General features: G+C 44.1%; 1 protein-coding gene across 1 annotated transcript in view; it reads left to right on the top strand.

The window, feature by feature from the left end:
* Positions 1-17971: 17971 nt before the first annotated feature.
* The window catches only part of ZNF217 (zinc finger protein 217), a 28069-nt gene continuing 21862 nt past the window's right edge, over positions 17972-24178 (top strand). Inside the window, exon 1 of the mRNA XM_082857031.1 lies at positions 17972-18041. The gene's annotated coding sequence lies outside the window, so the exon portion shown is untranslated. The remainder of the gene's footprint in view (positions 18042-24178) is intronic.

Below are 24178 nucleotides of genomic sequence, written 5' to 3'. Positions count from 1 at the left end.
AGGTGCACAGACATAATAACAGTATTCTTCTGCTTACTGTGGACTTATCCTGAATAATTCTGATTCATCTACTGTGGCCTCTACTGTGTCCTATTTACATTTCTTCAACATATATTATGTATACTTTAACCATATAGATACCATTTCAGCAACTATCCCTACAGTTTGGAAGCTGGTATTTTTTAACACTATGCAGGGTATTCTGTATCAGGTCAGTAAATAGAAATTCAACTTGAATATTGAGGATCTGGTCAGCTTTTCTTAAAGAGTTGGTCTTGACACCTACAACAAGCCTGAGAATGGATTACAGACACTCCATCTACTAGTCTATAAAGATCCCTGGCGGTAGCTTCTTGGCTCAATCAGCTTAATGATTCATTTATATTGCAATGTTATTTTTCAGTTGTATGCCTGTGTGTGCTTAAAGTAAAAAGGACAAAAATAAGTTTGAGGGGGAAAATACATTTTAATTGCTTTCAAATGTTCCAGTAAATTCAAACCCATATACTCTCGCTCAAGAATTTCTTTGCCAGATTATTACGTACTTGCTTGCCAAATCTCTCTAGTTTTCTCTTATTTTCTTCATCTTAGGAACCATAGAAGATATTATGCTGGCTGGTCAGAAAATGTAAATATTTTCAAAAAACTTAAACATTCAAACGTCATAGGAAAGAGTAAAAAAAAAAAAAAAATCAGATCTCTACTCCTAAAAACAACTAATAGTAAGAATCAGAAAATAGCAAAACCAATCTTAAGCCCTCAAGAAGAAAGAATATGTAGTTTTTTCACATTCATGTTTAATTTTGTTATCTTCAACTGTAGTTCCTACTGCAGACATCCCAATAAACGGCCAGTCTCTATGACTAAGGAAATACTCCAACTTATGATGCACCGATAAGGCGAAGAAATATCAACAAGTCCAGGAGGTCTCTTGAGTCGCTATCTAACAGATGGTGGCACCAGCAGCAGGCCCAGCTAAATGACAAGGAGCAGTGGTTGTACCCAAACCATTGCAAGTTTGCTAAGATTATTTCAGCCCATCGAACAACTCCAGGTGGGCACCAGTCACACGGGATTCTATGTGACCAGAATACAATAGAATATACATGAATGGTGGGTGCCTGTTGTTCAAAGAAGTTTTGAATTATTACAGGTTGAAATTCCAGTATTTCTCTGATGAATTTACAGTATTTAGCTGCATACTTGAAAACTCAGAAACACATAAAATCTTTCATAACTTGGAGAAGTAAAGAGGAGGGCACACACAGAGATGGAAAGAGACAAAACTTGAGAGTGAATTCAGATATCTTTTTCCACAAGCAAAAACTCAGATATAAATAATATCCCTAAAATGTTTATGAGAACAGTTCTATTTCAGTCTTGATTTCTTTGAGGGTGAAAGGAGACAGCTTCTTGGGTTCAGGATTCTCTTACAAAATACTGTTTTCTTTGTTTGGTTTTTTTTTTTTTGGCTGCTCCTTACAGCATGTGGGAATCCTAGTTCCCCGACCAGGGATTGAACCTGTGCCCCCTGCATTGGAAGTGCAGAATCTCAACCACTGGATCACCAGGGAAGTCCCCAAAGTACTATGTTTATTTTATTTATTTATTTATTTATAAAAAATGATTTATGTATTTATTTTTATCTTTCGCTGCGTTGGGTCTTCGTTGCTGTGCGCGGGCTTTTCTCTAGTTGTGGCGCGCGGGGGCTACTCTTTGTTGCGGTGCGTGGGCTTCTCATTGCGGTGGCTTCTCTTGTCACGCAGCGCGGGCTCTAGGAGCGCAGGCTTCAGTAGTTGTGGCATGAGGGCTCAGTAGTTGTGGCTCGCAGGCTCTAGAGCATAGGCCCAGTAGTTGTGGCGCATGGGCTTAGTTGCTCTGCAGCATGTGGGATCTTCCTGAACCAGGGCTCGAACCCGTGCCCCCTGCATTGGCAGGCGGATTCTTAACCACTGCACCACCAGGGAAGTCCAACTACTATGTTTATAAATGGTTATTTTCAAGATGAAATATCTATGACATCTTGATGTCTCCAAAAAGGCAATATTGGACTTCCCTGGTGGTCCAGTGGTTAAGACTTCGCACTTCCACTGCAGGGGGCACAGGTTCAATCCCTGTTGGGGGAAGTTACGCGTGCTGCATAGTACGGCCAAAAAAAGACAGTATCATGGTCATGGGGCACTTTTCCTGCACCCTCCTAGTGTCTTGTGATATAAGCAGGGAAACTGAGTCAGGGATAGAGTCAAACTGTAGCTCTTATATGATCCAAGAACAGCAAAAGCCCAAAGTCTGTTTAATTTTATCCAGTGTCCTTGGCTCTCAACTCTACTTGACATCATTGTTATTTAAAGCACATGAATTAAAAAAAAATAGTTTTCATCATAATTTATCATGTAGTATTAGAAGTAATTCATTACTCTCTGGGGTCAGAAGGAAAGGCTTTCATTCTTAAGAGACCCAATCAAAGGTTAGTTTACCCACTAAACAGCCTCAGACATTCTCAAATGCCAGAGGATGTCTTCAGAAGAAATAAAATTCCTAAGTAGGCCTTCTTTGCTCCCTCTTAGACCCCTAAGAAGGCAGGTTTGCCACTAAGGCAGACACCTGCTTTATCTTGTAGTCTAAGGCTATGAGCTTTTCTTACGTCTTCTTATTTACAGCTAAGATACTTAATTAAAAACTAAATATAAATCTATCAACCTGATGGGCTAAAAGAAGGAGTCTTTGAAAAGACATAGATTAAGGAAGAGAAGTCTGAAGTAGAAAAATGGAATATTGTGTCATAGAGCAGATTTAAGATCCCTCAAACTGCAAAATAATGTTTTCCAAATAGTTTTTAAGTGCCTGTCAAATCTGTCAATTATCTGTCAATTATTTGGGTTATTTTACATTTTTTCAAAACCTCTGAAGTTCAAAGCAAATAATGGTGACAATGGTTAAGTCCAGCATTTACAAGGAGACTGTTTCCAGAGAATTTGACATTTCAATTAAGGTTGCAACAGTGATGCCCCTGCCTTTTCGAAGATGATCAAATATATCACCTTGGAAAACTGTGTAATCTTGTTTGGAAGCCTCCCTCAGACTCTTGCTCCCTATAAGAGACCTGCTAGAGAATTTTAATACAAACCAGAAACTTAATTTAAGTAAATGGTACTAAAAAAGAAACTTCTGGCCCAGTACTTCGAATCTTTGGACTATTAATAACCAAGAGAACTGTATTTTCAAGTTGGTGTATTGTTCATCTATTCTGCTCCCAACTTTGATCTCAATATTTACAGGGTGTCTGTGAAGTCTGGAAACAAAGAAGGAAATGCATAATATCATCATGAAACTCTTCAATCCGCAAAAAATTAGAATACAACAGAATAGACTAATAGAATGGTATAATCGAATAAAACAAAACAAAAAAACAGTAAAGTAAATTAATAAAGTAAATGAGGGCTTCCCTGGTGGCGCAGTGGTTGAGAGTCCGCCTGCCGATGCAGGGGACACGGGTTCGTGCCCCGGTCCGGGAAGATCCCACATGCCGTGGAGCGGCTGGGCCCGTGAGCCATGGCCGTCGAGCCTGCGCGTCCGGAGCCTGTGCTCCGCAACGGGAGAGGCCACAACAGTGAGAGGCCTGCATACTGCAAAAAATAAAAAATAAAAATAAATAAATAAAATAAAATAAATGAAATAACACTATCTATGTTTCCAGACTTTATGGAAATCCTCCCCGTGAACTTGTGGGGTGTGTTGAGCCAAGAGTAGCTTGGCAAAATGGGAAACTCCACTGCAGGAAGTGGTGCTTTTCTGATGCTGCTAATTAAGGAATGTGGAACCCTTCCTTCTGAGTCAGCTTGGCGGTATGTGGGTCTCTGCGCTGTTTGCTGCTTACATGATTATTGCATGAAACTTTGGAAATAAAACCAGAGTATCTCACCACTTAACACTTAAGAGGCAGGAGGTGGTATGTGTGTGTGTGTTTTTAAATGGTTCCTAATCTTTAAAATGGTTTGCTGCAGCTGGCCTTGTTATCAGCTGATCATATTTACAGCATAGTCTCAGACAGTGGTGCAACCCACAGAGAGGATTTGGACCATTTATGAACTCACATTTTAAGGTACCTAGGCTTATCAGAGCATTCTGAGGATTCATTACTATTACACAGCAATAAAGACATCTCATGGGACTGTCAACTCTTAAATTTCTTTTTGGTAAAATAAATGTTAATTTGTTTTATTTCAAAGGTAATACAGGCATATAAGAGAAAATATTTCAAGAAAAATAGGAGGTAGAAAAAGGTCATGCATATCCCATGATCAAAAACAACCATTTAAAAAATTTTAATAGAAATTTTGAAATGAACATAAGAATAGAGAGAATAGTGAAGCCCCCATGCCCAACCTCAGTTCTGCAGTTTCAAGATGTAAAACACATTTGCTTCAATTCTCTCCTTTTTAAAGTTTGCTAAATATTATAAACTCCAACATACCAGGCCATTCATCTCCTATACTCTACAATATATATCTCTAAAAAATATGTCAATTTTTACTAGTAACTCAAAATGCCATTATCACAGCAAACAAATGAACAATAAGCCCTCGGTATCACATGATGCGCAGTCTGTACTAAAATTTCCGCGATAAGAAAACCAATTTCAACAGTTTTACATATTCTTAGATGCTCTCTTTTTGCTTACTAATAAAAAGACATAGTTTATTAAAAATATGATTTTGCATCTTGATTTTTTTTCATTTGCTATTTTAACTATTTCCCAATGGCATTATTTTTTTAAAACTTTCTAATTTCAAAATGGCTACATGCAAAAGTGGGGCATAATTTGGATGATTAGCTATTCCTCTGTGTGTTTCCACATGTATGTGGAGAGAGAGGGTGTGTGTGTGTTTTTCTTCCCCTTATATTAAGTCTTGTTGCCATGAATGTCTTTGTTCATAACACCTTTTCCTTGATTAGAGTTATTTCCTTGGGATTGATTTCAGGAGTGTTATTGCTGCACCTAAATGTATGAACATTTGTAAGGCCCTTGACTTGTCTCACTGAGTTGTTTACAAAAGGACTGTACCAATTTACACTTCCACTTACAAAGGATGAGAGAGCCTCTATTAAAATGTTTAAAGGCAATGCTTTTCAGAGCTCTTATAAATCATTGGCTAAGGCTAGCTCATGTGTCATATGGTCATAGCCATCTCAAAATAAATAAATACACATTTTCTATAGCCATAAAAACCTGGCAAGCGCAGACTGCCAAACAACCACAAACTAACTTTGATTAAACAAGGAAACCGGTCTGCTTGTTGAAAATGTGGTAATGAGATAGTTTCCACCCAGCCGGGAAGCCCAGTCGTGGAGGGGGAGGGGAGCCTGCATTTCTTCTTGCCTCTCTACCCATCCTGGAGAAGGTAGAAATGAACAGGTCAGCAATCTCTTCCCTCTACGATTTTTTTTTTTTTTAAGCTGAGTGTTTTATTTGTTTCCATATGGCTGAGTTGATGATGCAAAAATACGATTGAAAGCGGGTTGAAAACTAGCAGAAAACTTCTGGTGGCAGGCGTTTCCTGTAAACGCAGCCCCATGGTACCGGGTAACAGAGGATTAAGGCAGAGCCATTTTAGCTTGGAGTCCAAATTCTATTTTGTTTCCTTGGGGACACGTTGTTGTTCTAATTCCTTGACTTCAGATACAACTGCTTCAGAAACTGTTTATTTCTGTTCATAGACTTCTTTTCTTTAAAGGACATAGTTACAAATCATTATAGCAAATTCAATTGTATCTGTTTGGAGAAATTTATGTGACAGAGTTTTTGGTTTTTTTTTTGAAAGTAGAGAGAAAGAAAAACTATCTCGTTACTGTTGTGTTTATGGGTGAGGAAAAAAAAAAAGAAGGAACTTGGTAAGAAAATACTTAGCAAGATGGTCTTTAAAAGCCCAGGATCTGAATCTTTAATTCTTTGCTTTTTCTTTTCTTTTTCTTTTTTTTTTTTAAAGTTCAGGAAAGATGGTCCTATTATCCTCATTTGCTTTTATACTGTTTTCATCCCACTCAACGGTGCTGAAGCTGTTCCTCAAAGCAAGTGGGAACAAAACATAATCTCTTAAAATATTTTTAAGAGGACATGCAGGCTTGGTATTTGTAAAAATATGTCAACAAAATGTGCTAACGACGTTTGAAAAAAAGTTGTCAGAGAGGCCAAGGAGATTAGTTAAGTAGAAGGGCTGATTTAGGACGGGGAGACGGATGGCTAATGTCGTTTTGGCTGACATTTACTGAGTCAGTTTTAAGGTTTTTAAGGTCTCATCACCATCAGCCCATTTAACCCTTAAAGGCGCCTGATGCATTGGGGACTATCATTCCCATTTTACAGGTGAGGTAGAGAGGCTAAATCATCGGGCTGATGTCCCCCAGCAGCTGAGCAGTGGAGTCAGGATTTGGATCCAGGAAGCCTCTGGAGACTGTATTTTATTCAGTTCCGGTTTCTGGGAAAACTTGCTGTGTTAGTGTTGGGAGCTGCTGCAAGTGAAGTGGTGAAGTAGCTGGTTTGGGATTAACTATGCTCCAGAAATTTAGGGCAACTCTCTGATCTTTAGTCTAGACCCAGGGATTCTTTTGGTCACTCTATGCCTGTCAAGGGTATGGTTCAGACCTTAATCTCCTCTCCAGCAGTTCTCCCAAATCCCAGTATTCTATTGGAGGGCGTGGCTTGAGAGGGCACACCTAAAGTCAGGAGATTCTTCTGTTCCACATCCTTTCCTGCTGCCACTCACCTCTGCCTTCCTCCTTCAGGGGTCGCTCAGGCCTTGCTTGACCTTCAGTTTGGAGAAGATGCCCAAGGAACACTGAAAGGTGGGTTGTCTCCGAACTTCCTGGAGGATCACCCAGATTGAGGTATGTATCTTTTTTTCCAGGGAATTCCACGTACTTAGTCTACATTGGGTGGGCGCTCAGATGATTGAAAGTGACTCAGTTCTGGAGAGGACAAATCTCTCACCTCTATAAACACAGTTCTCTTCTCCAACCCATGAATAAGTACCCTGGCAGGGTCCTGCAGTGGGTGAGTTTCTGTGACCGTGGGCAATAATCTTCATTATAATAGTGTGTCTTAATTAAATGTTTACCATGTGCCAAATTCTCTGCAAAACATTTTACAGGTGAGGATTTATTTATTCCTCTTAGATACACGTGTCAGTGAGTATTCTTACCTGCATCTGTAAAATGGGGAGAACAGAGGCAAAGAGAGCTTAAGTGAGGTGGCAAGGCGGCACAGCTGGGTAGTCCAGAGTCTTGGTTTGAACCCAGTTTTATGAGCTCAGCCCTTTAACCACTATCCATATGACTGCTCGGAGTTGCAGCTTTCTAATCTGGGAGAAGAGGGTACTGACTCTGCCTGGGTATCCAGTAATGGTGCATACAGTGTGCTTGGCCTATAATAAGTACTTAATCAATGATCCCTATTATTACCCTGTAGCCTCCTAAGGCCAAGGTAAACAACTTAGGGTGAAAAGGAATGGCATGTGGCAGCATGGGGTTTGGAATTAGACGGGGCGAGAATTTCACTTCATTTTTTTTTTATTTTTTATTTTTTGCGGTACGCAGGCCTCTCACTGTTGTGGCCTCTTGTGTTGCGGAGCACAGGCTCCGGACACGCAGGCTCAGCGGCCATGGCTCACGGGCCCAGCCGCTCCGCGGCATGTGGGATCTTCCCGTGTCCCCTGCATCGGCAGGCGGACTCTCAACCACTGCGCCACCAGGGAAGCCCCACTTTAGTTTTGTTGTAGCACCTCAAGGAAGTCAGAGAAGTTAGTAAGTCAGAAAGCAAGTTAACCTCTGATGGCTGTAGTTTCCTCATCTGGCAAATGAATTTAAATATACTTAATTTATATATATATTTACATTTCTGTATATTTACATAAGTATAGATAGGTTATCAGAACTAAGTAACAGCTTGATTGGATACATTAGATGTGGAGTCAAGACTCTGGCACATAGCAGGGGCTCAATAAATTATTTCTCCCTTCTTATCCTTTTTATCTCTTCTATTGCTATTGTCCTCGTTATTGTTGTTGTTATTGTAAATGTAGCCTGAAAATATGAACACAGTTAAATATCTGAGTGATTTCAGCAAAGGAGACTACCTGCTTTACTACTTTAGAAGTGCTCTTAATTTTATCATCTGTTTAATAAGCCTCTTAATACCCCAGCCAGGTCATCATTCCTCTGCTCAAACCATTCAGTGGCCCTCAGGCTCATTCAGATAAAATCCTATCTTTACAAAGTCCCAAAGGCCCCAGGCAATTTATATGCATACCCTCCATTCTCATTTTCTGAGTTGTCTCTTCTTACTTCACGCCAGCCACTCGGCCACCATGCTAGCTGCCTGGTAGTTCCTTGAGTCACTGGATACACACTTCAAGGTCTTTGCAGGCCAACCTTTTAGCCTCTTTCCCCAGAACCCCACATGGCTCCCACTGCAACCCTATTCAGATCTTTACTCAGACGTCTCCACCTATGAAGTCAACCTGCAGTAGACTTTTTTTTTTGCTTTTGGCCACTTCTTGGCATGCGGAACTTCCCTGACCAGGTATCGAACCCGCACCCCCTGCAGAGGAAGCGCGGTCTTAACCACTGGTCTGCCAGGGAAGGCCTGGACTAGCCTATTTAATATTCCCCCGCCTCCCACACCTACCCGTTCCATTTCCTGACCCCTTCGCTCCTCTTATTTTTCTCCATAGTACTTACTTAACACACTAGAATATTAAATGTTCACTTTGTGAGGATAGGCGTTTTGATCGGTTTGCTTTCCTGCGGCATTCCCAGCACCTAGAACAGTGCCTGGTACACAGTAGGTGCTTAATAAATGTTGAGTAAGAGAGTAAATGCATGAGTGAATGAAAGAATTCAGGGAGCATATTTATTTAATTAAATAGAACAGCTAAATATTGAGACACTTCCTGTGTGCCAGCAACTGTGACATGGAGGAAACTGGCCTTCCCTTCAAGGAGGTGTGATTCATTCAGGTGGGCTAAGCGTAATCCAGCAGATGTCACAAAGCAGGGGTGAACAAGCAGTGACTGAACAAAGAGAGGGTGGTGGCATTCGGAGTGGTCCTTGGGGAGTGGGCAGGATGGCTACAGATTGACTTTTGCACATACATGGCACATGTATTTGGAGAGATTCAAAGTGACAGTGGGACAGGAAGCCGTCGCAGAGCAAGGAGACAGGTAAGCAGAGAATGGTTTATCAAACGTTTATCAGAAGGCAGTAGATGGAGATACTAAACATTTTATTCTCTGTTTTTTTTTTTATTTCCCAGTGTATTCAACACAGTTTGGAATTTCTTTTTAGTAGGCATATGAGGATGCTTTACATGTAAAGAAATTAAAATATTTAGCTATCACCAAACTGTCCTGGATCCTTGCCCACACTTGAGAATTAACCAGCTTTTATTTGTGTATTTCCATATATATATTTCTTATTTATTTATTGAGATATAACTGACATATAACATTATATTAGTTTCAGGTGGTACAGTATAATGATTCAGTATTTGTATATATTGAGAAATGATCAGCATATATATATTTCTTATGTGTGTGTACATATATATTTACATTAATATACACATATATACACACACGTATACATACATATATGTATACATAAACATGTATGTGTATGTTAATGTAAATATATGTGTACATGTATATGTAAATATATTTATATATAACACACATAAATATATACATGTATTTCCTTTGGAAATATATTTATTTACAGTAATATACCCATACATATATACATATGTATACATACATATATGTATACATAAACATGTATGTGTGTATTAATGTAAATATAGGTGTACATGTATACATATATATGTATGTGTAAATATATTTATATAATATACACACATAAATATTATATACATATACATGTATTTACTTTGGAAAATATATTATTGTGTGTGTCTTTTTTTTTTTTTTTTTGCCGGACGCGGGCCTCTCACCATTGTGGCCTCTCCCGTTGCGGAGCACAGGCTCCGGACACGCAGGCTCAGCGGCCATGGCTCACGGGCCCAGCTGCTCCACGGTATGTGGGATCTTCCCGGACCAGGGCACGAACCCGTGTCCCCTGAATCGGCAGGCGGACTCTCAACCACTGCGCCACCAGGGAAGCCCCTGTGTGTGTCTTTTTAAACAAAAATGGCATACGTTTTTGCAGCCTTGTTTTCTTACTCCACAATGTCTTGGTGATCTAGCCACACCACTTCATTCTTTCCAACTGCTGTCTATATTCTTCAGTTCGGATATACTGTAGTTTATGTGGCCATTTTCCTTTTTATGAACACATAGGTTGTTTCTAATTTTTCACTGTTTTAAAATGCTGCAATGAACATCCTTGTGTATGCTTCTTTAAGTACCCGAGTGATTATTTCTCCAGGGTAGGTACTGTAATATGCTTTTCTGTTTATTTATGTTTTAATTTGTTTAATGTCTATTTCTCCTATTAAAATGTAAGCTCCATGAAGGTAGGAATCCAATTTGTTTTGTATCTTATTCTTTAGTTACTATCTAGCCAAGTGTCTGGGACAGAGGAGTGCTCCCAAATAAATATTTATGGAATGAATCTGGCTGAAAGCTTGGCTGGGGCCGTAGTTTTGCATCCTAAGAGAGGGAGGTATGGCTTCTTTTGGTAAAATTAGAGATTTTTGCACGGGACAGTGGCAGGATGGTTATTTGTGGGGTTCGGGGAAAAGTATTCTGGGTCAGGAAGAAGACAGGTACAGGAGGACTGGTTAAGAGATTAATACACAGATCAGAATGAAACAAGAAACAAGGCCTGTGGAAATAAGAAGGAAAGGGTGCATTGAGAGATTTTGAGAGGATAGCATCTGTAAGATTTGCTAGCTGCTGAGCTCTGACAGGCAATGTGAAGGAAGGCATGGATGTTTGAGACCTAGTCTAGGATATTTTCATCTTACAAACCTATATTGCTTCCCAACTCTGTGAAAAGCACTCTGCTAATTGCTGTAGGGATATACTTTGCATGACCTTTCTCCCCTACCTTCAAAGGAGATTCGCAGACTGTTGGGGAAGACTGGCCGAGTTCACAGGGACACCAGGAACGCCAGGGAGTGACTGAGATGGGAGGGGACTAGCCCCGGGGCAATGGAGTAAAATATGGCTGTTCCAGAATGCGGGGGAGGGGAGGCACATTGGGTGAGGAGGTTTCAACTTTGCCCTGGAGCCACACACGGCTGACTGGTGAATATTCAGGAAATAGGGTGTCAGGCAATGTGTATCAGTGCTGATTTTTATTTATTTATTTTTAATTTATTTATTTAATTTATTTTTGGCTGCATTGGGTCTTCGTTGCTGCGCGGGGGCTTTCTCTAGTGGCGGTGGGCAGGGTCTACTCTTTGTTGCGGTGCGCGGGCTTCTCACTGCGGTGGCTTCTCTTGTTGCAGAGCACGGGCTCTAGGTGCGCAGGCTCAGTAGTTGTGGCTCGCGGGCTTAGTTGCTCCGCGGCATGTGGGATCTTCCCGGAGCAGAGCTCGAACCCGTGTCCCCTGCATTGGCAGGCGGATTCTTAACCACTGCGCCACCAGGGAAGCCCCAGTGTTGATTTTTAGAGGTGACAGGGTTGAGGTTTGACGTTGGGTTCAAATGGCCCATTGGCTTTAGTCTGTAAGATAGGGAATCAAACTGTTAGCTGTGTGACCTCAGTTAGCCTACTTAACTCTTCTAAGCCTCAGTTTCCTCTTTTTTAAGGAAAGGCAGTAATAACTCAAGGGGTGACGATTGATCAGATTACAGCTGGTGCCAGGCACGGCGATCAGTGACTGCTGTGATTCTGTGATCCTACCCTTGGCAGAAGGAGAGGAAAATGGGGGCTTGAAGCAAGAGGACTGTAACTTCTTCATGTTTGCTATGGCCTCTTTGTTTAACCAGGATGAGATCCTTCAGGAGATAATCTCTCAAGGAAGAAACACTTGAAATTCAATAGTTCTTTTGGTTTTACTACTATTTTTTTTCCCGTTGGCATCCCAGCGCTTTTGGAATAAAGTCCAAAAGTCTTCACAGGGCCCACCAGATCCTGCCAGAAATTTTGTCTTTATTTTAAGACACGTTGGGAGTTTGGGGCAGGGCCCTGATGTGATCAGATTTGACTTTTGAAAAGATCAGTGCAGATTGTGAAGAGCTCAGTGTGACAGAGATGTGATCGTCTGCATCTCTCCTGGATTGGCAGCTCTGCAAGCTCAGAGTCCACTTTCCTCACAGCTGTATCCCTGGTATGTGGGAAAAACGCTGGGCCCATTACTAGGAGAATGTAATGTGATAGTAGATGGCAGGCACCTGGCGCACAGCATTCACCCTCATTTTGCATCCAGTATTTTAATGAGCAGCTATTATGTGCCAGACATGGTTCAAGGTCCTGGGGATACACCATGAGGTGTTGGGGTGAGGCTTGGCCGGTGTCTGCACAGGAAAGGAGGCCATTGTGATGAAAGACAGTGAGGGAGGGGGAAAGGGTGGGAGAGGAGCTGAGGTGGAGACCTAGGCAGGGGACCCGGGTATGAGGAAGGTCGTGTATCTGTAGGTAAGGACAGAGGCCCTAGAGGCAGGTGCTGGATTTAGACTCCTGGTTCTGCTGCTTATTGCCAGCTACTTAATCTCTTTGTGCTCATGTTCTTTGTCTATAAAAATGGAAAAATATACTCCCTGCCTCGCAGGGTCATTAGGTGGATTAAATGAGTTACCAAATGAAAAGCACACATGAACTCAGTCAACGTTAGAGCTTATCAGCTAAGCCTCTTGGCAAGCTGGCCCTGTTTCTGGCATAGAAGTTTTTTGAACTGTCAGTGGTTTAGTCCACCCAGCCCATCCCAAGGCAGAAGAAATGCAGGAGGCTCTGCTGGGTGTGAGTTTGGACAAGTCCCCACTCTTCATGGAGTTAACAGTCTGGTTCAGACCAAAAAATGAAAGAAAATAAAATTCCTAACCAACCAACTATATAAACCATTCACTACACCAGGCATCTCATCCAGAAGGGAGAGAAAAGTGAGTTCAAAGACTCTGAATGCGCTTTTAGCGAAGTGCGGGACCTCTTGGTTTCAGGTCTGATGTAAAGGTCATCAGGGGAGCTGAGTTCCAGGTGTACCCAAAGATGAGTCCAGACACGAGTGGAGCCCCCTGCCGAGTTGACACTCAGCAGTCAAGACAAGAATCATGGTAAAAACGACCCTTTGCTGTTATACAGCACAGAGCTTCCCCGTGGTATGACGGGGGCAGCCCCACTATCCAATGAGGTAGGTCAAACAGAGGTTAGAAGCCCCATTTTACAGATGAGAAAACTGAGCCAAGACCCCAGTGACTGGCCTGAACACCCAAACTTCAGGTCCCTTTTGGCTGGATCTCACTGTGGCTGAGTTCTGTGCATTAGTATTATTTCTATATTCATTTGTCTTGAACACATTTATTGATCCCTGCTATAGACAGGCATCATACTAAGACTTGGAGATACAGCAGAGAACAAATCACAGTATCATGTATTTCTATGGAGTTTAGACTCTAGTGGGAGGAGGACAGGCAGAAATAATTACTATAATGTGTGATGAGTATAATTGCATTGGTTTGAGCTCGGGGGGTACCTGGCAGGGATGCATGATCCAATGTCGGTGGCTGACCCAGCTCTCTACCCACGCTTTCTTCTCCATCTACATTCCCTTCCTGGAGAGTCTCATGCAATTCTATGATCTTATGTATTCATTATGGTGGAGGACTGTGGGAGAAGGTCTGAGGTTGAAATCTAGAAATAATTTCTGGACATCTAAATGGAGCTGGAGTAGACAGCTGGAAATATATTTTGGGATTTGAGGGGAGAGGTCTGGGTGGGAAATATATAAATTTAGGAGCCTTATAGATGGTATTTTGAGCCATTGGACTGGATGAAATACTTAGGGAATGAGTAGGAAAAAGACTAGGCTCCAGCACTGGGCCCTGGGGCACTTCAGAGCCTGGAAGTCCGGGGAAAAGAACCAGCAGAGGGGATGAAGGAGCAGCCAGTGAGGACTGGTGGAAATCAGGAAAGCGCGGCGTTCCAAATCAGGGGAAACGTGTTTCAAGGAAGAGGACAGGGTTGACTCTATCGAGGGCTGCAGATACAGCAAATAAAATGAGAGCAGAGAATTGACCATCTTTTTTTTTTTAATTAATTAATTTATTCATTTATTTATTTTTGGCTGTGTTGGGTCTTCGTTGCTGTGCACACGGGCTTTCTCTAGTTGCGGCGAGCGGGGGCTACTCTTCGCTGTGGTGTGCGGGCTTCTCATTGCGGTGGCTTCTCTTTGTTGCGGAGCATGGGCTCTAGTCGCGTGGGCTTTAGTGTGGCACGCGGGCTCAGTAGTTGTGTCTCTAGACTGCAGGCTCAGTAGTTGTGACACACGGGCTTAGTTGCTCCATGGCATGTGGGATCCTCCTGGACCAGGGCTCGAACCCGGGTGCCCTGCATTGGCAGGCAGATTCCTAACCACTGTGCCACCAGGGAAGTCCCTGACCATCTTTGATATCCTACTGCTACCAGGGTCAAAAACCAGTCCTTGGGACTTCCCTGGCGGTCCAGTGGTTAAGACTGAGCTTCCACTGCAGGGGGCATGGATTCTATCCCTGGTCCGGGAACTGAGATACCACATGCCTTGTGATGCGGCCAAAAAAAACAAACAAAAAAACCCAGTCCTTCCCTCTGTCTTTACAAGGTCCTGCCTTATTATTTCCTTGCTCCCCTGTCCTCACCCGCTGGGCCCCGATGCACTGGCCTCCTTGCAGTGCTTTCCCTAGGTCAGCCTGTCTTCCGCCCTTAGCCTTCTCACCTTCTGCTTCCTGCCTTAGTATGCTTTGCCACTGGACTTCCTGGAGGTCTCTGCTCCTCAGGGAGCCCCAGTCCAAAAAACAGCAGGCACCTTCCCCTCTCCACTGAGCCTGTGTGTTGCCTGCCTCCCTCTAGAAGGTAAGCTCCAGAACAGAAAGAACTGCGTTTGCTTTGCTTACTGTAAGCTCTAGCTCCAGTGCCTAGAACAGTGCCAGGCCTGCAAAACTCTGGGCTTACAAGCTTTACACAGTGTGCCTCAATTTTCCCAAGAGTCTTATGAAAACAGAAATACTATTTATATAAATAATATAATTATATTATTATATAGTTTTTCCAGTTTTATTGAGATATGATTCACATATAGCACTGTATAAGTTTAAGGTATACAATGGAGTAATTTGGTATATGTATACATTTTGAAATGGTGACCACAATACATTTAGTTAACATGAATCATTTCACATAGTTACAAATATTTTTTTTCCTTGTGATGAGAACTTTTAAGATCTACTTTCTTCTACTAGAATATATTGATATTATACAGCACAGGGAATATAGCCAACAATATAATAAATTTTTTTTTAATTTAAAAATTAAAAAAAATTTTTTGGCCACACCACATGGCATGGGATCTTAGTTCCCTGACCAGGGATGGAACCCATGCCCACTGCATTGGAAGCACAGAGTCTTAACCACTGGACCACCAGGGAAGTCCCTATAATAACCTTAAATAGAGTATAATCTACAAAAATTTTGAATCACTATGTCATATACCTGAAACTAATATATTATAATACTGTAAATCAACTATACTTTTTTTGGGGGGGGCCACACCAAGAGGCTTGCAGGATCATAGTTCCCTGACCAGGGATTGAACCCAGGCCACCTTAGTGAAAGTGCTGAGTCATAACCACTGGACCGCCAGGGAAGTCCCTAAATCAACTATACTTTAATTTAAAAAATTAAAAAAAAAAATTTACCTCACCCTTCCCCGCCTCCTCCATCTTCTTCTTCTTCTTTTTTTTTTAAATTTATTTTTGGCTGTGTTGGGTCTTCGTTTCTGTGCGCAGGCTTTCTCTAGTTGTGGCAAGCGGGGGCCACTTTTCATCGTGGTGTGCGGGCCTCTCACTGTCGTGGCCTCTCTTGTTGCGGAGCACAGGCTCCAGACGCGCAGGCTCAGTAGTTGTTGCTCACGGGCCTAGTTGCTCCGTGGCATGTGGGATCTTCCCAGACCAAGGCTCGAACCCGTGTCCTCTGCATCGGCAGGCGGGCTCTCAACCACTGCGCCACCAGGGAAGCCCCCATCTTCTTTTTCTTCTTTATCACACATTTTATGGATCAGGAATTGAAACCCATGAAGATTAAATATTATTCTAGGATTAATGCACTGTCAAGAGGTTGGAGCAGGAACGTTTGAGCCCAAGATTGGACTATTGGAGAGAAGACCTTCCAACACCTTGTCAGAGGGCCTCCCCCCAGAGAGCCCAGAGTTTAAACCTCTCAGGGGGAATGGAAGCTGATTTCCTGAAAGACTGGAGAGATAGAACTAGGCAAAGGGAAACACAGGGCTGGATCCTCTGGGTCAGAGAGAAGGCCTTGTGGCTGGAGCTTAGAGCTCTAAGCAGAGGGCTTGCCAAGACTTGAGGCTGGAGACTTAGGCAGGGGCCAGATCTACAGGGTTGGCAGGCAGGCTCTGGAGTTTGTTCTTTTTCCTGAGGCAATAGGAAGCCATTAAGCAGGGTGGTGACACGATCTGATTTACACTGTAAAAGATCTCTTGGGCTATGGGTGAAGAACATAACTAAGGCAAACCTAGAAAGGAAGAAGCTTGGAGACACCTTGGTATATTTGGAGGAGTGAGAGATCGTGGTCCTGTGCAGTAGCCTTGTGTTAGAGATTTGAGATATATTAAGATAGAAATTATAGGCCCTGCTGATGGATTAAAGGTGTGTGTGTGTGTGTGTGTGTGTGTGAGAGAGAGAGAGAGAGAGAGAGAGATAGAGACGGGAGGTGGGGCTGGAGATGAAATATCATAGTTTGACTTCCAGGTTTTGGCTTACGTGGGTGGCTGGAAGATGGTTCCATTTATTGAGATGATGATGAAAATTGCATTTCAATAGATGTTAGTTACTTTCCTCTTCCGTCACCTCCCGCTCACCCCACAGCTCCCCATTTGGAATATTAGATGAGTACAAAAGCTTTAAAGAGGTGCTCCAAAAGTTACATGACCCCTGTAATTTATTTTTCTTCTAGTTTTACTGCGATATATTCAACATATGCCATTGCGTAAGGTTAGGGCGTACGGCATAATGGTTGACTTTTCACAATCACGAAATGATGACCATAATAAGTTTAGTGAACATCCATCATCTCATATAGACACACACACAAAAAAAGAATAACTTTTTCTCCTTGTGATGAGTACTCAGGATTTACTCTCTTAGCTTTCATATATAACTTACAGCGGTGTTGATTATACTAATCATGTTGCATATTGCATCCCTAGTACTTTATATATATATATATATTTTTTTTTAATTGAGGTATAGTTGATGTACAGTGTTATATAAGTTTCAGGTGTACAACATAGTGATTCAAAAAATTTAAAGGTCCATTTACAGTTACTATAAAATACTGGCTCTATTCCCTGTGTTTACAATATATCCTTGTAGCTTATTTATTTTATACATAGTAGTTTGTATCTCTTAATGCCCTCCCCTTTTCTTGCCCCTCCCCCTCTTCCCTTTGCCTACTGGTAACCACTAGTTTGTTCTCTATATCTGAGTGTTTCTTTTTTGTTATATTCTCTAGTTTGTTTTATTTGTGACCCGTGTAATTTTTAAAGGAAGTTTACAGTGACAGTTTGAGTGGAGTCAGCCTTGGAAAACCATCCAGGATATTAGAGAAGATGCATAGAAGTTGTGCTTGTAAAGTGGGGCAGGGTACTCACCAAACTTGCCAATGGGACAGACACAGCCATGATTGGTTAGTCAAGCTGGGATTGCATTTAAACCTCTATTTATACTGAGCCTTATTCTTGGCCCCTCCCTTTTTTGGTTTGCTTATAAAAACCAGCAATCACATCTCTTCCAGTATTGTTCCGAGTCAGGTGGACCGGCCAACTCAGGGAGAGAAAGCCTCCTGGTTCCAGACCCTGCCTCCACTTCTGCAAGGTAATTTCTGCTATTTATTTTTATCATGTATTATTATGATGTTTTGTAGGGCGTTTAAAATTGTGAGATGACTTGAATGGGATGAATAAACTTAACAGGAAAGAGAGAAGTTTGGTGTTCCCTGGAGTCGCTGGTGATCTCTGCTTCATTTAGTGCATTCTGTCCTGTTAAAAGAGCTGCCCTTCTTCATTTCCTTCTCAAATGTCCCTTGTAGTTTGCAGAGCTGGCAGGTTTGCCTAACTTTTTCATTTTCTTTTCCTGCTAACTCCTCACTGCAGTTTTTCAGGTTTTCCTGCTCTGAACACTGAATTCTTTTAAGTCTGTGTTGGCTCCGTTTCAGCTCCAGGGATTTACATACAGTTTCCAAATCGTTTCTCTATAATAGTTCCACAGTAAAATAAATACTTGCGAAAATAAGAAGATCATAACGGCATCCTCCTCTGCTAATGAAGGCTAACTCTCAAAAGATGATTCCAATGAATGTTAAATATAGCAAATTAGAAGGGTTTTTTGTTGTTAGATCTGAGAATGCGGTGGCAGGCAGGAGCTGGAGAGAAAATCAGAAGTTAACTAAAGCCAGAGGGCTCCTATCACTGGGATTAGATCAGAGATAATGGTGCGATTTTATAAGCATACACTGGGAAATAGATCTTAAGGGGGGCTGGTCTGTTTGGATAATTGTGAAAAATGAGGTGTAGGTGATGTGCGTCGCATTAAAAAGAGGTGAAGTGGGGTCTTTCGCTCTCTCCCCGAATAACGTGTGCCGAGCATCAGCTCACATTTGAAGGGACATTTCTGGTTCCATTGTTTGTGTCGCCTGCGTCTCTGCAGCACCTGACTCCTTTAGAGATAGTCTAGCTGGGGGGGGGGGGCGGGGGGGGCGAAACAGGATTATGTGTGGGCGGAGCTAAGTATATGGAGACCAACGTTCGATTTTCGATTTTCATTTCATACGATAATAATGAGTTCCTGGCTTTACTACAAAACCGAATGTTCCTGGCGTCCTCCTGTTGCTTTTGGAGTTTTCATTCTTAATTGTTTTAACTATACACGCTTTCCAAGTAAATCTTAAGTGTGAGTCTCCACCTTCTAAGGGGCCGGAATGTGTCCCACAGACGCCCTTACAGCGCATTCAGATCACTCTATGTCCATTTAAAAACACAGTATGTGTTTGCAACCCAGCACTCAGCCATTGGCAGAATTTTTCAACGACTTCCCAGTTTTGTTGGCACGTCTCCAGGAATAAGGTTCTTTGTAATTCTTTGCTCAAACGTAAGATCGCCTATAAAATGCTTAGCGGATAGATCAGTTAATAAAATTACTTTCAATTTGAAAATCTACAAGGTAATATGGTTTTTTTGTTGTTGTTCTATTTTTTATTTTTTGCCGGGCCGGGGTGGGGGGGGGAGGGAGGAGAGAGAAACAGTAACTAACAAACCATATGATGCTATTATGCTCACAAAGTGGTAGTTTTGCGAGGGCATAGGGAAAAGTACCATTTTTTGCTCAGAAAATAATTCAGTAGCAACAAGGTCTGAGGGCCAGGAGCCTCATTGTTCTTAGTGAAACGATTATTTGTCAAAACATTTGATTGTTTCCCTATTCCTACTGAAAAGTTTGGACTTTTATTTTGCTCAATTTTGACACTAGGATTTTTAACTATCAGTGCTATTGTGTTTACAGCTTTCAAGGTTTCAGAGTTCAAAGGTTATCTATTAACATGTAGAGTGAGGCTACACTTATGTGAAGACTCAATTTGGTTTCACTTGTTCATAGTTTCTTTGTTTTGTAGCAGTGCCCGAAGTCATTTGTTTTGGTAAGTTAAATGAAGTTTCTTGTTTAGGAAGAGTGTGTCTATGGACTGTATTTTGGTATGTGACTATAAGACTTTAAAAAATATTTTAAAGAAAGATATTCATCTTCCCTGAGAAAAGGAACTCTAGTACTAGAAGTGATCAATATCAGTGTACTTGAGTGAGGGAAAAAAAAAAGAGTTCTGGCTTAAGAATCTACTTCTGGAACTGCTAATTAATTAAGTGTGAGTAAGTAATTGGTTCACTTCCTTTTTAAAAAAGACTAACCAGACCATATGTGGGGTTAGTAGTTATATATAAAATGACAGCAAAACATCACACTTGGCAAATTCTTCCCCTTTGCTGAGAAACTCTCTCAAGTTCCATTCCCTACTTATTAAGGACTGCACTGCTCACCAGCGGAGCATTTATGTAGGGCTTTTTTTGTCCTGATTTATTAAAAATATACTTTAAGGGCCTTTCTTGATATGTTTTAAGTTTTTCCATTTTGGACACACCAAAGGCCAATAAAAAAAACACAACAAAACAAACTTGGCTATTTTGTGGTGACTTAACATAGCACCCTTTACTTTTGCATTCGTTTGCATCTTGGGGCAGAGAACTTGGTGGATATGATTGTTGCTTCTTTGGTTCCTCCTTGGGGCTTACTTAAAATGGGGGAATATCACTGGCCTTCGGAATCATAACCTTTTCTTTTTTAGTGAGCAAATAAAAAGAATAGTTGCGAAACGCTTTCAATTAAGGGGAGGGGGAAGGCTAGTTTGTTTTTTTTTTTCCCCCTCCAGTTTTAAGCCTGGTTTCATCCACGTGGATTTCTATCAAAGCCAAGTGGATTCTTGGCATCTAGGCCAAGTTTAGAAACCTCAAGTTATAGCAGCGCAAGCTCAGCCCTTTCAGAAAAATAGGAACAACTAAAAGTAGCTTTACGGAGATACTAATTTAAAAAATATTTTAATCATCTTATCGACCTTTCTCATGCTTGAAGAAAATTTGAAAAAATGTTGTTTGTGCACAGTTGCCTTCTAACCTACCCAAATGGGGGTAAAGGCTTTTCGTTTGTTGGTAATGCAGGATGACCCAGGACTTCGGGCGACCAGCCCCTCCCCTCGCCTGGGCACACCTTGCATGGGAGGGGGAAGCGGCGAGGCAGAGGCCTGGAACTGCGCTTGCGCACTGCCCTCGTGGCCCCCTCCCCGCGTACCTGTCACTGGAACCGCCGGGGCGCGCGCGGGCCACGTGAAGCCGGATGGCGGGAGGCGGGGGGTGTGGGGGTGGTGGAAGGCGCGCGCGTGCGCGGGAGTGGCAGGGCGAGAACAGGGAGTGCGCGCGCTCGGCCGCTCGCTCGCGTCCGGGAGGCGGGGGTCCGTGGCGGTGGGCGGGGCAGGGGCGCGCCTGCGCAGATCACGTGGATGTGGGGGCGTGGCAGAGGGCGTGGCCGGGCGGCCGGTGAAGGCAGGAGGCGGGGCGTCTCCGAGCGGCCGGGCCGAGGGAGGGCGCAACAGCTGCTCCCTGAGCACTTTCTGACCGAACAGTCCCCCTGCGCCTGACGCGCCGCGCCCCGGCGGCTCTAGGGACCCCCCGCGCCTGCACTGTCCTCGCGCAGACGAGTAGGGGGCGCCCGCGCCTTTGACCCCCGTGAGCACCCCCGCCCCGCTCACCTTAGCCCCGCGCCTGAGGTGAGCCCGGCCCCCAAATCCTCCAGGCGGGGGTGGGGGTGGGGGACGCTCCTTTTGGGGGGGACTTCAAGGCGCGAAGCCCCGAGGCGCCCTGGGGGATGGCCTCGCCTCTCGCGCAGTGGCCCCAAGTCTCTTTTGGGGGGCCGGTGCGGGCGCGGAATCCGGGAGGTGTCCGCACAAAAGGCCGAGAGAAACTCCCCGTCGCCTCCCCTCCCTCTTGCCTTCCCCGCCCCCTCCCCTCCTCGCCTGCTCCCTCCTCATTCAAACCTCGGCTCGCTCGTGTGGTGTCAGTTCAGTCCCGGCCGCCGCCGAGCGAGGAAATGGCCGAGGAGCCGGAGCCGCAGGTAAAGGGGGCGCGCCCCCCGCCCCCGCGGGGCCCCAGGGGGCTCCTCGTCTCGCCCCTCCGGCGTCCCCGGAGCCCGCCCTCGAGTTTCCCGTGCTCGTTATCTCGTCCCCTCCCCGGACGGTTCCCCCGCCCCGCCGGCCCCCCCCCCCACCGTTCCTACTCTCTATTTCGCTCCTCTAGGGCGCCCCCTCCCCTCCTGGCTTCTGAGCGATTCCACTGGCGAGAAGGTGTCGGGCGAGCCCCCGGTGTGCACAGACTGTGTTTGACCATCACACTTACTCTGGGAAACAGTCTAGATGGCTTGGGGGCGGAGAAGTGCCCCCTTCCCTGGGTCGGGAGCCAGGGGCCCGCCGGAGGGAGCTCGGGGGCTGCGTGGGGGGCTGTTTCTGAAAAGTTGGGTGGCTCCGCCGGGCAGGTCTCCCCGTTTGCCAACTCTGCCGTGGGGCGCGGGCGGAGGGGAGCGGGCCGGCGCGGGGTCCCCTGCTATGGCCCGAGAGGGGCCGGGGCAAGTTGGAAACAGCCAAAACAATGCGTCTTAACAGGCATCCCCCGCAAACAATGGCCGGGACCGTCCGCACGGGCCGGGCGGAGGGCGCGTCTACAGGGTCCAAGGGAGGGGCTTGGCCTCGCCGCGGACCCGGCCGCGCACCCCAGCCAGCCCTCCGGGCGCCCCCAAATCCGTCTCCGGGAGTCCCGGTCCTCTGCCCACCCCTGAGCAGGCGGTGCACCGGGCTGCGTTTCCTGGATGTGTGATGAGGGGTTTTTTTTCCCCCCTTTAATTTTAAAATTTTTTTTTAACTTTTTTTTTTAATAACCCTTAAATGCTTTAAGAATATATCACTCAATTCTAGTGGGAGACGCAAAGCCAGCTGGAAGCAGAACTAGGAACTCTAAAGGGCAGGAGGGATTGAAATGTTAGCCTAAAAGTGTTTCTTTTTTTTTTTAAAAGGGAAGTTTCTGCCAGGAGGCGCTGAGTGGCGAGACCGCTCAGTTTCAGATGTAGAGCCCTCTTCACTCTTGATTTGGCCCCAAAATGCGAGCCGCACGGGATGGGGAGGGAGAGGGGGAGGAGGGCGCTGCTGGGGGCCCCGGGAGGCTGGATTTGGGATGGCCCGGGCGGTCTTGCTCCGAGGGGGCCAGACCAGGCCTGCGGGGTGCGCAGGCCGCGGTACCTGCGCCCCGGGGATCGGAATAGAAGTTCAAGTCCCGGGTTGGAGCCCACATTTTAGGATTCAGGGTAGGGCCACCGAGGACGGGAAGCCGCATTCTTGGGCGTGGGGGTGGGGTGGGTGGGGGGAGGCAGTTTCCCCCCAGGGCTTATTAAAGAGAGCAGGAGAGGGCCACCAGTGGCCACTTCTGGGACCCCAAGCAGCTTGTTCACACTTGGAGCAGTGTAAACTTTTTTTTCTCTCATTTTGTTGCTTTTTCCAAGAAAAGGATAGTCACTTCAGAGTTTGAGGCTTTGCTGTGTTGTTCCCCTTTGAAATTCCTTGAGCCTCAATTTATCTTTCTGGATCAGCCTATAGGGCTTGGAGCGTTAAGCCTGAACATTCCTTCACGTGTATTAAAGACAGGCGGGTGCAGTGGTTCTTTGGTCGGTCTGGGGTCCTATGTTATTGACCGCCGTGCAAACGAGCAGGTTTCCTAGTTTTCTAGATCGTTTGGAATCATTAAGGTGTATGTTTTAAGAAGCCTAGGTCTGATTTAGTTCAGGTTGATTCAATTATGTCTTCATCGCTTTTGAGTTGGTTGAATGAGTTGACATGAGATTAAGCCCAACAAAAGAAAAGGCAGGGTAACAGCAGCTGCCAGCCAGGCCTGGCCACTAGGTAGGGGTCCTTAGGGGGCCTGTACCTTCTCTTTTGTATGTGTCAAGAAGTACATTTAAAATGTTTTCGACTGTACTTTTTCCCCCCTGGAATGGATGGACCGTCTTGATTGATAGCAAATAAGACTTAAAATAGTGAATTTTGTAATACTTTGAGAATGAGTAATAGATCTAGATTTTCTAAAAAGTCTTTAGCGCAGTAGTGACAAGTGTAGAGCAATAACCTAATTGCTTTTTGTCTGAAAAGTGTAACAGTCAAACCACTAGTTTGTGCTTGCTTAGTTAATGTGTGCTAAGAACTTTTAAGGTGTGTCCTTAATGGTAGATGACTTTTTCTGAGAAGTCCTGTTTATTTTAGATACTGTTTTGTTTAGTATTCTAAAGACTGTAGTAGTGCGTGTGCGTGTGCGTGTGCGTGTGCGTGTGTGTGTGTGTGTGTGTGTGTGTGTTTAATCCTGGTGTTTTAGTGGAAG

Source organism: Leucopleurus acutus, assembly GCF_964270905.1.
Source record: "Leucopleurus acutus genome assembly, chromosome: 16".
NCBI lineage: Eukaryota > Metazoa > Chordata > Mammalia > Artiodactyla > Delphinidae > Leucopleurus > Leucopleurus acutus.
This window is presented reverse-complemented; position numbering and strand designations above follow the sequence as displayed.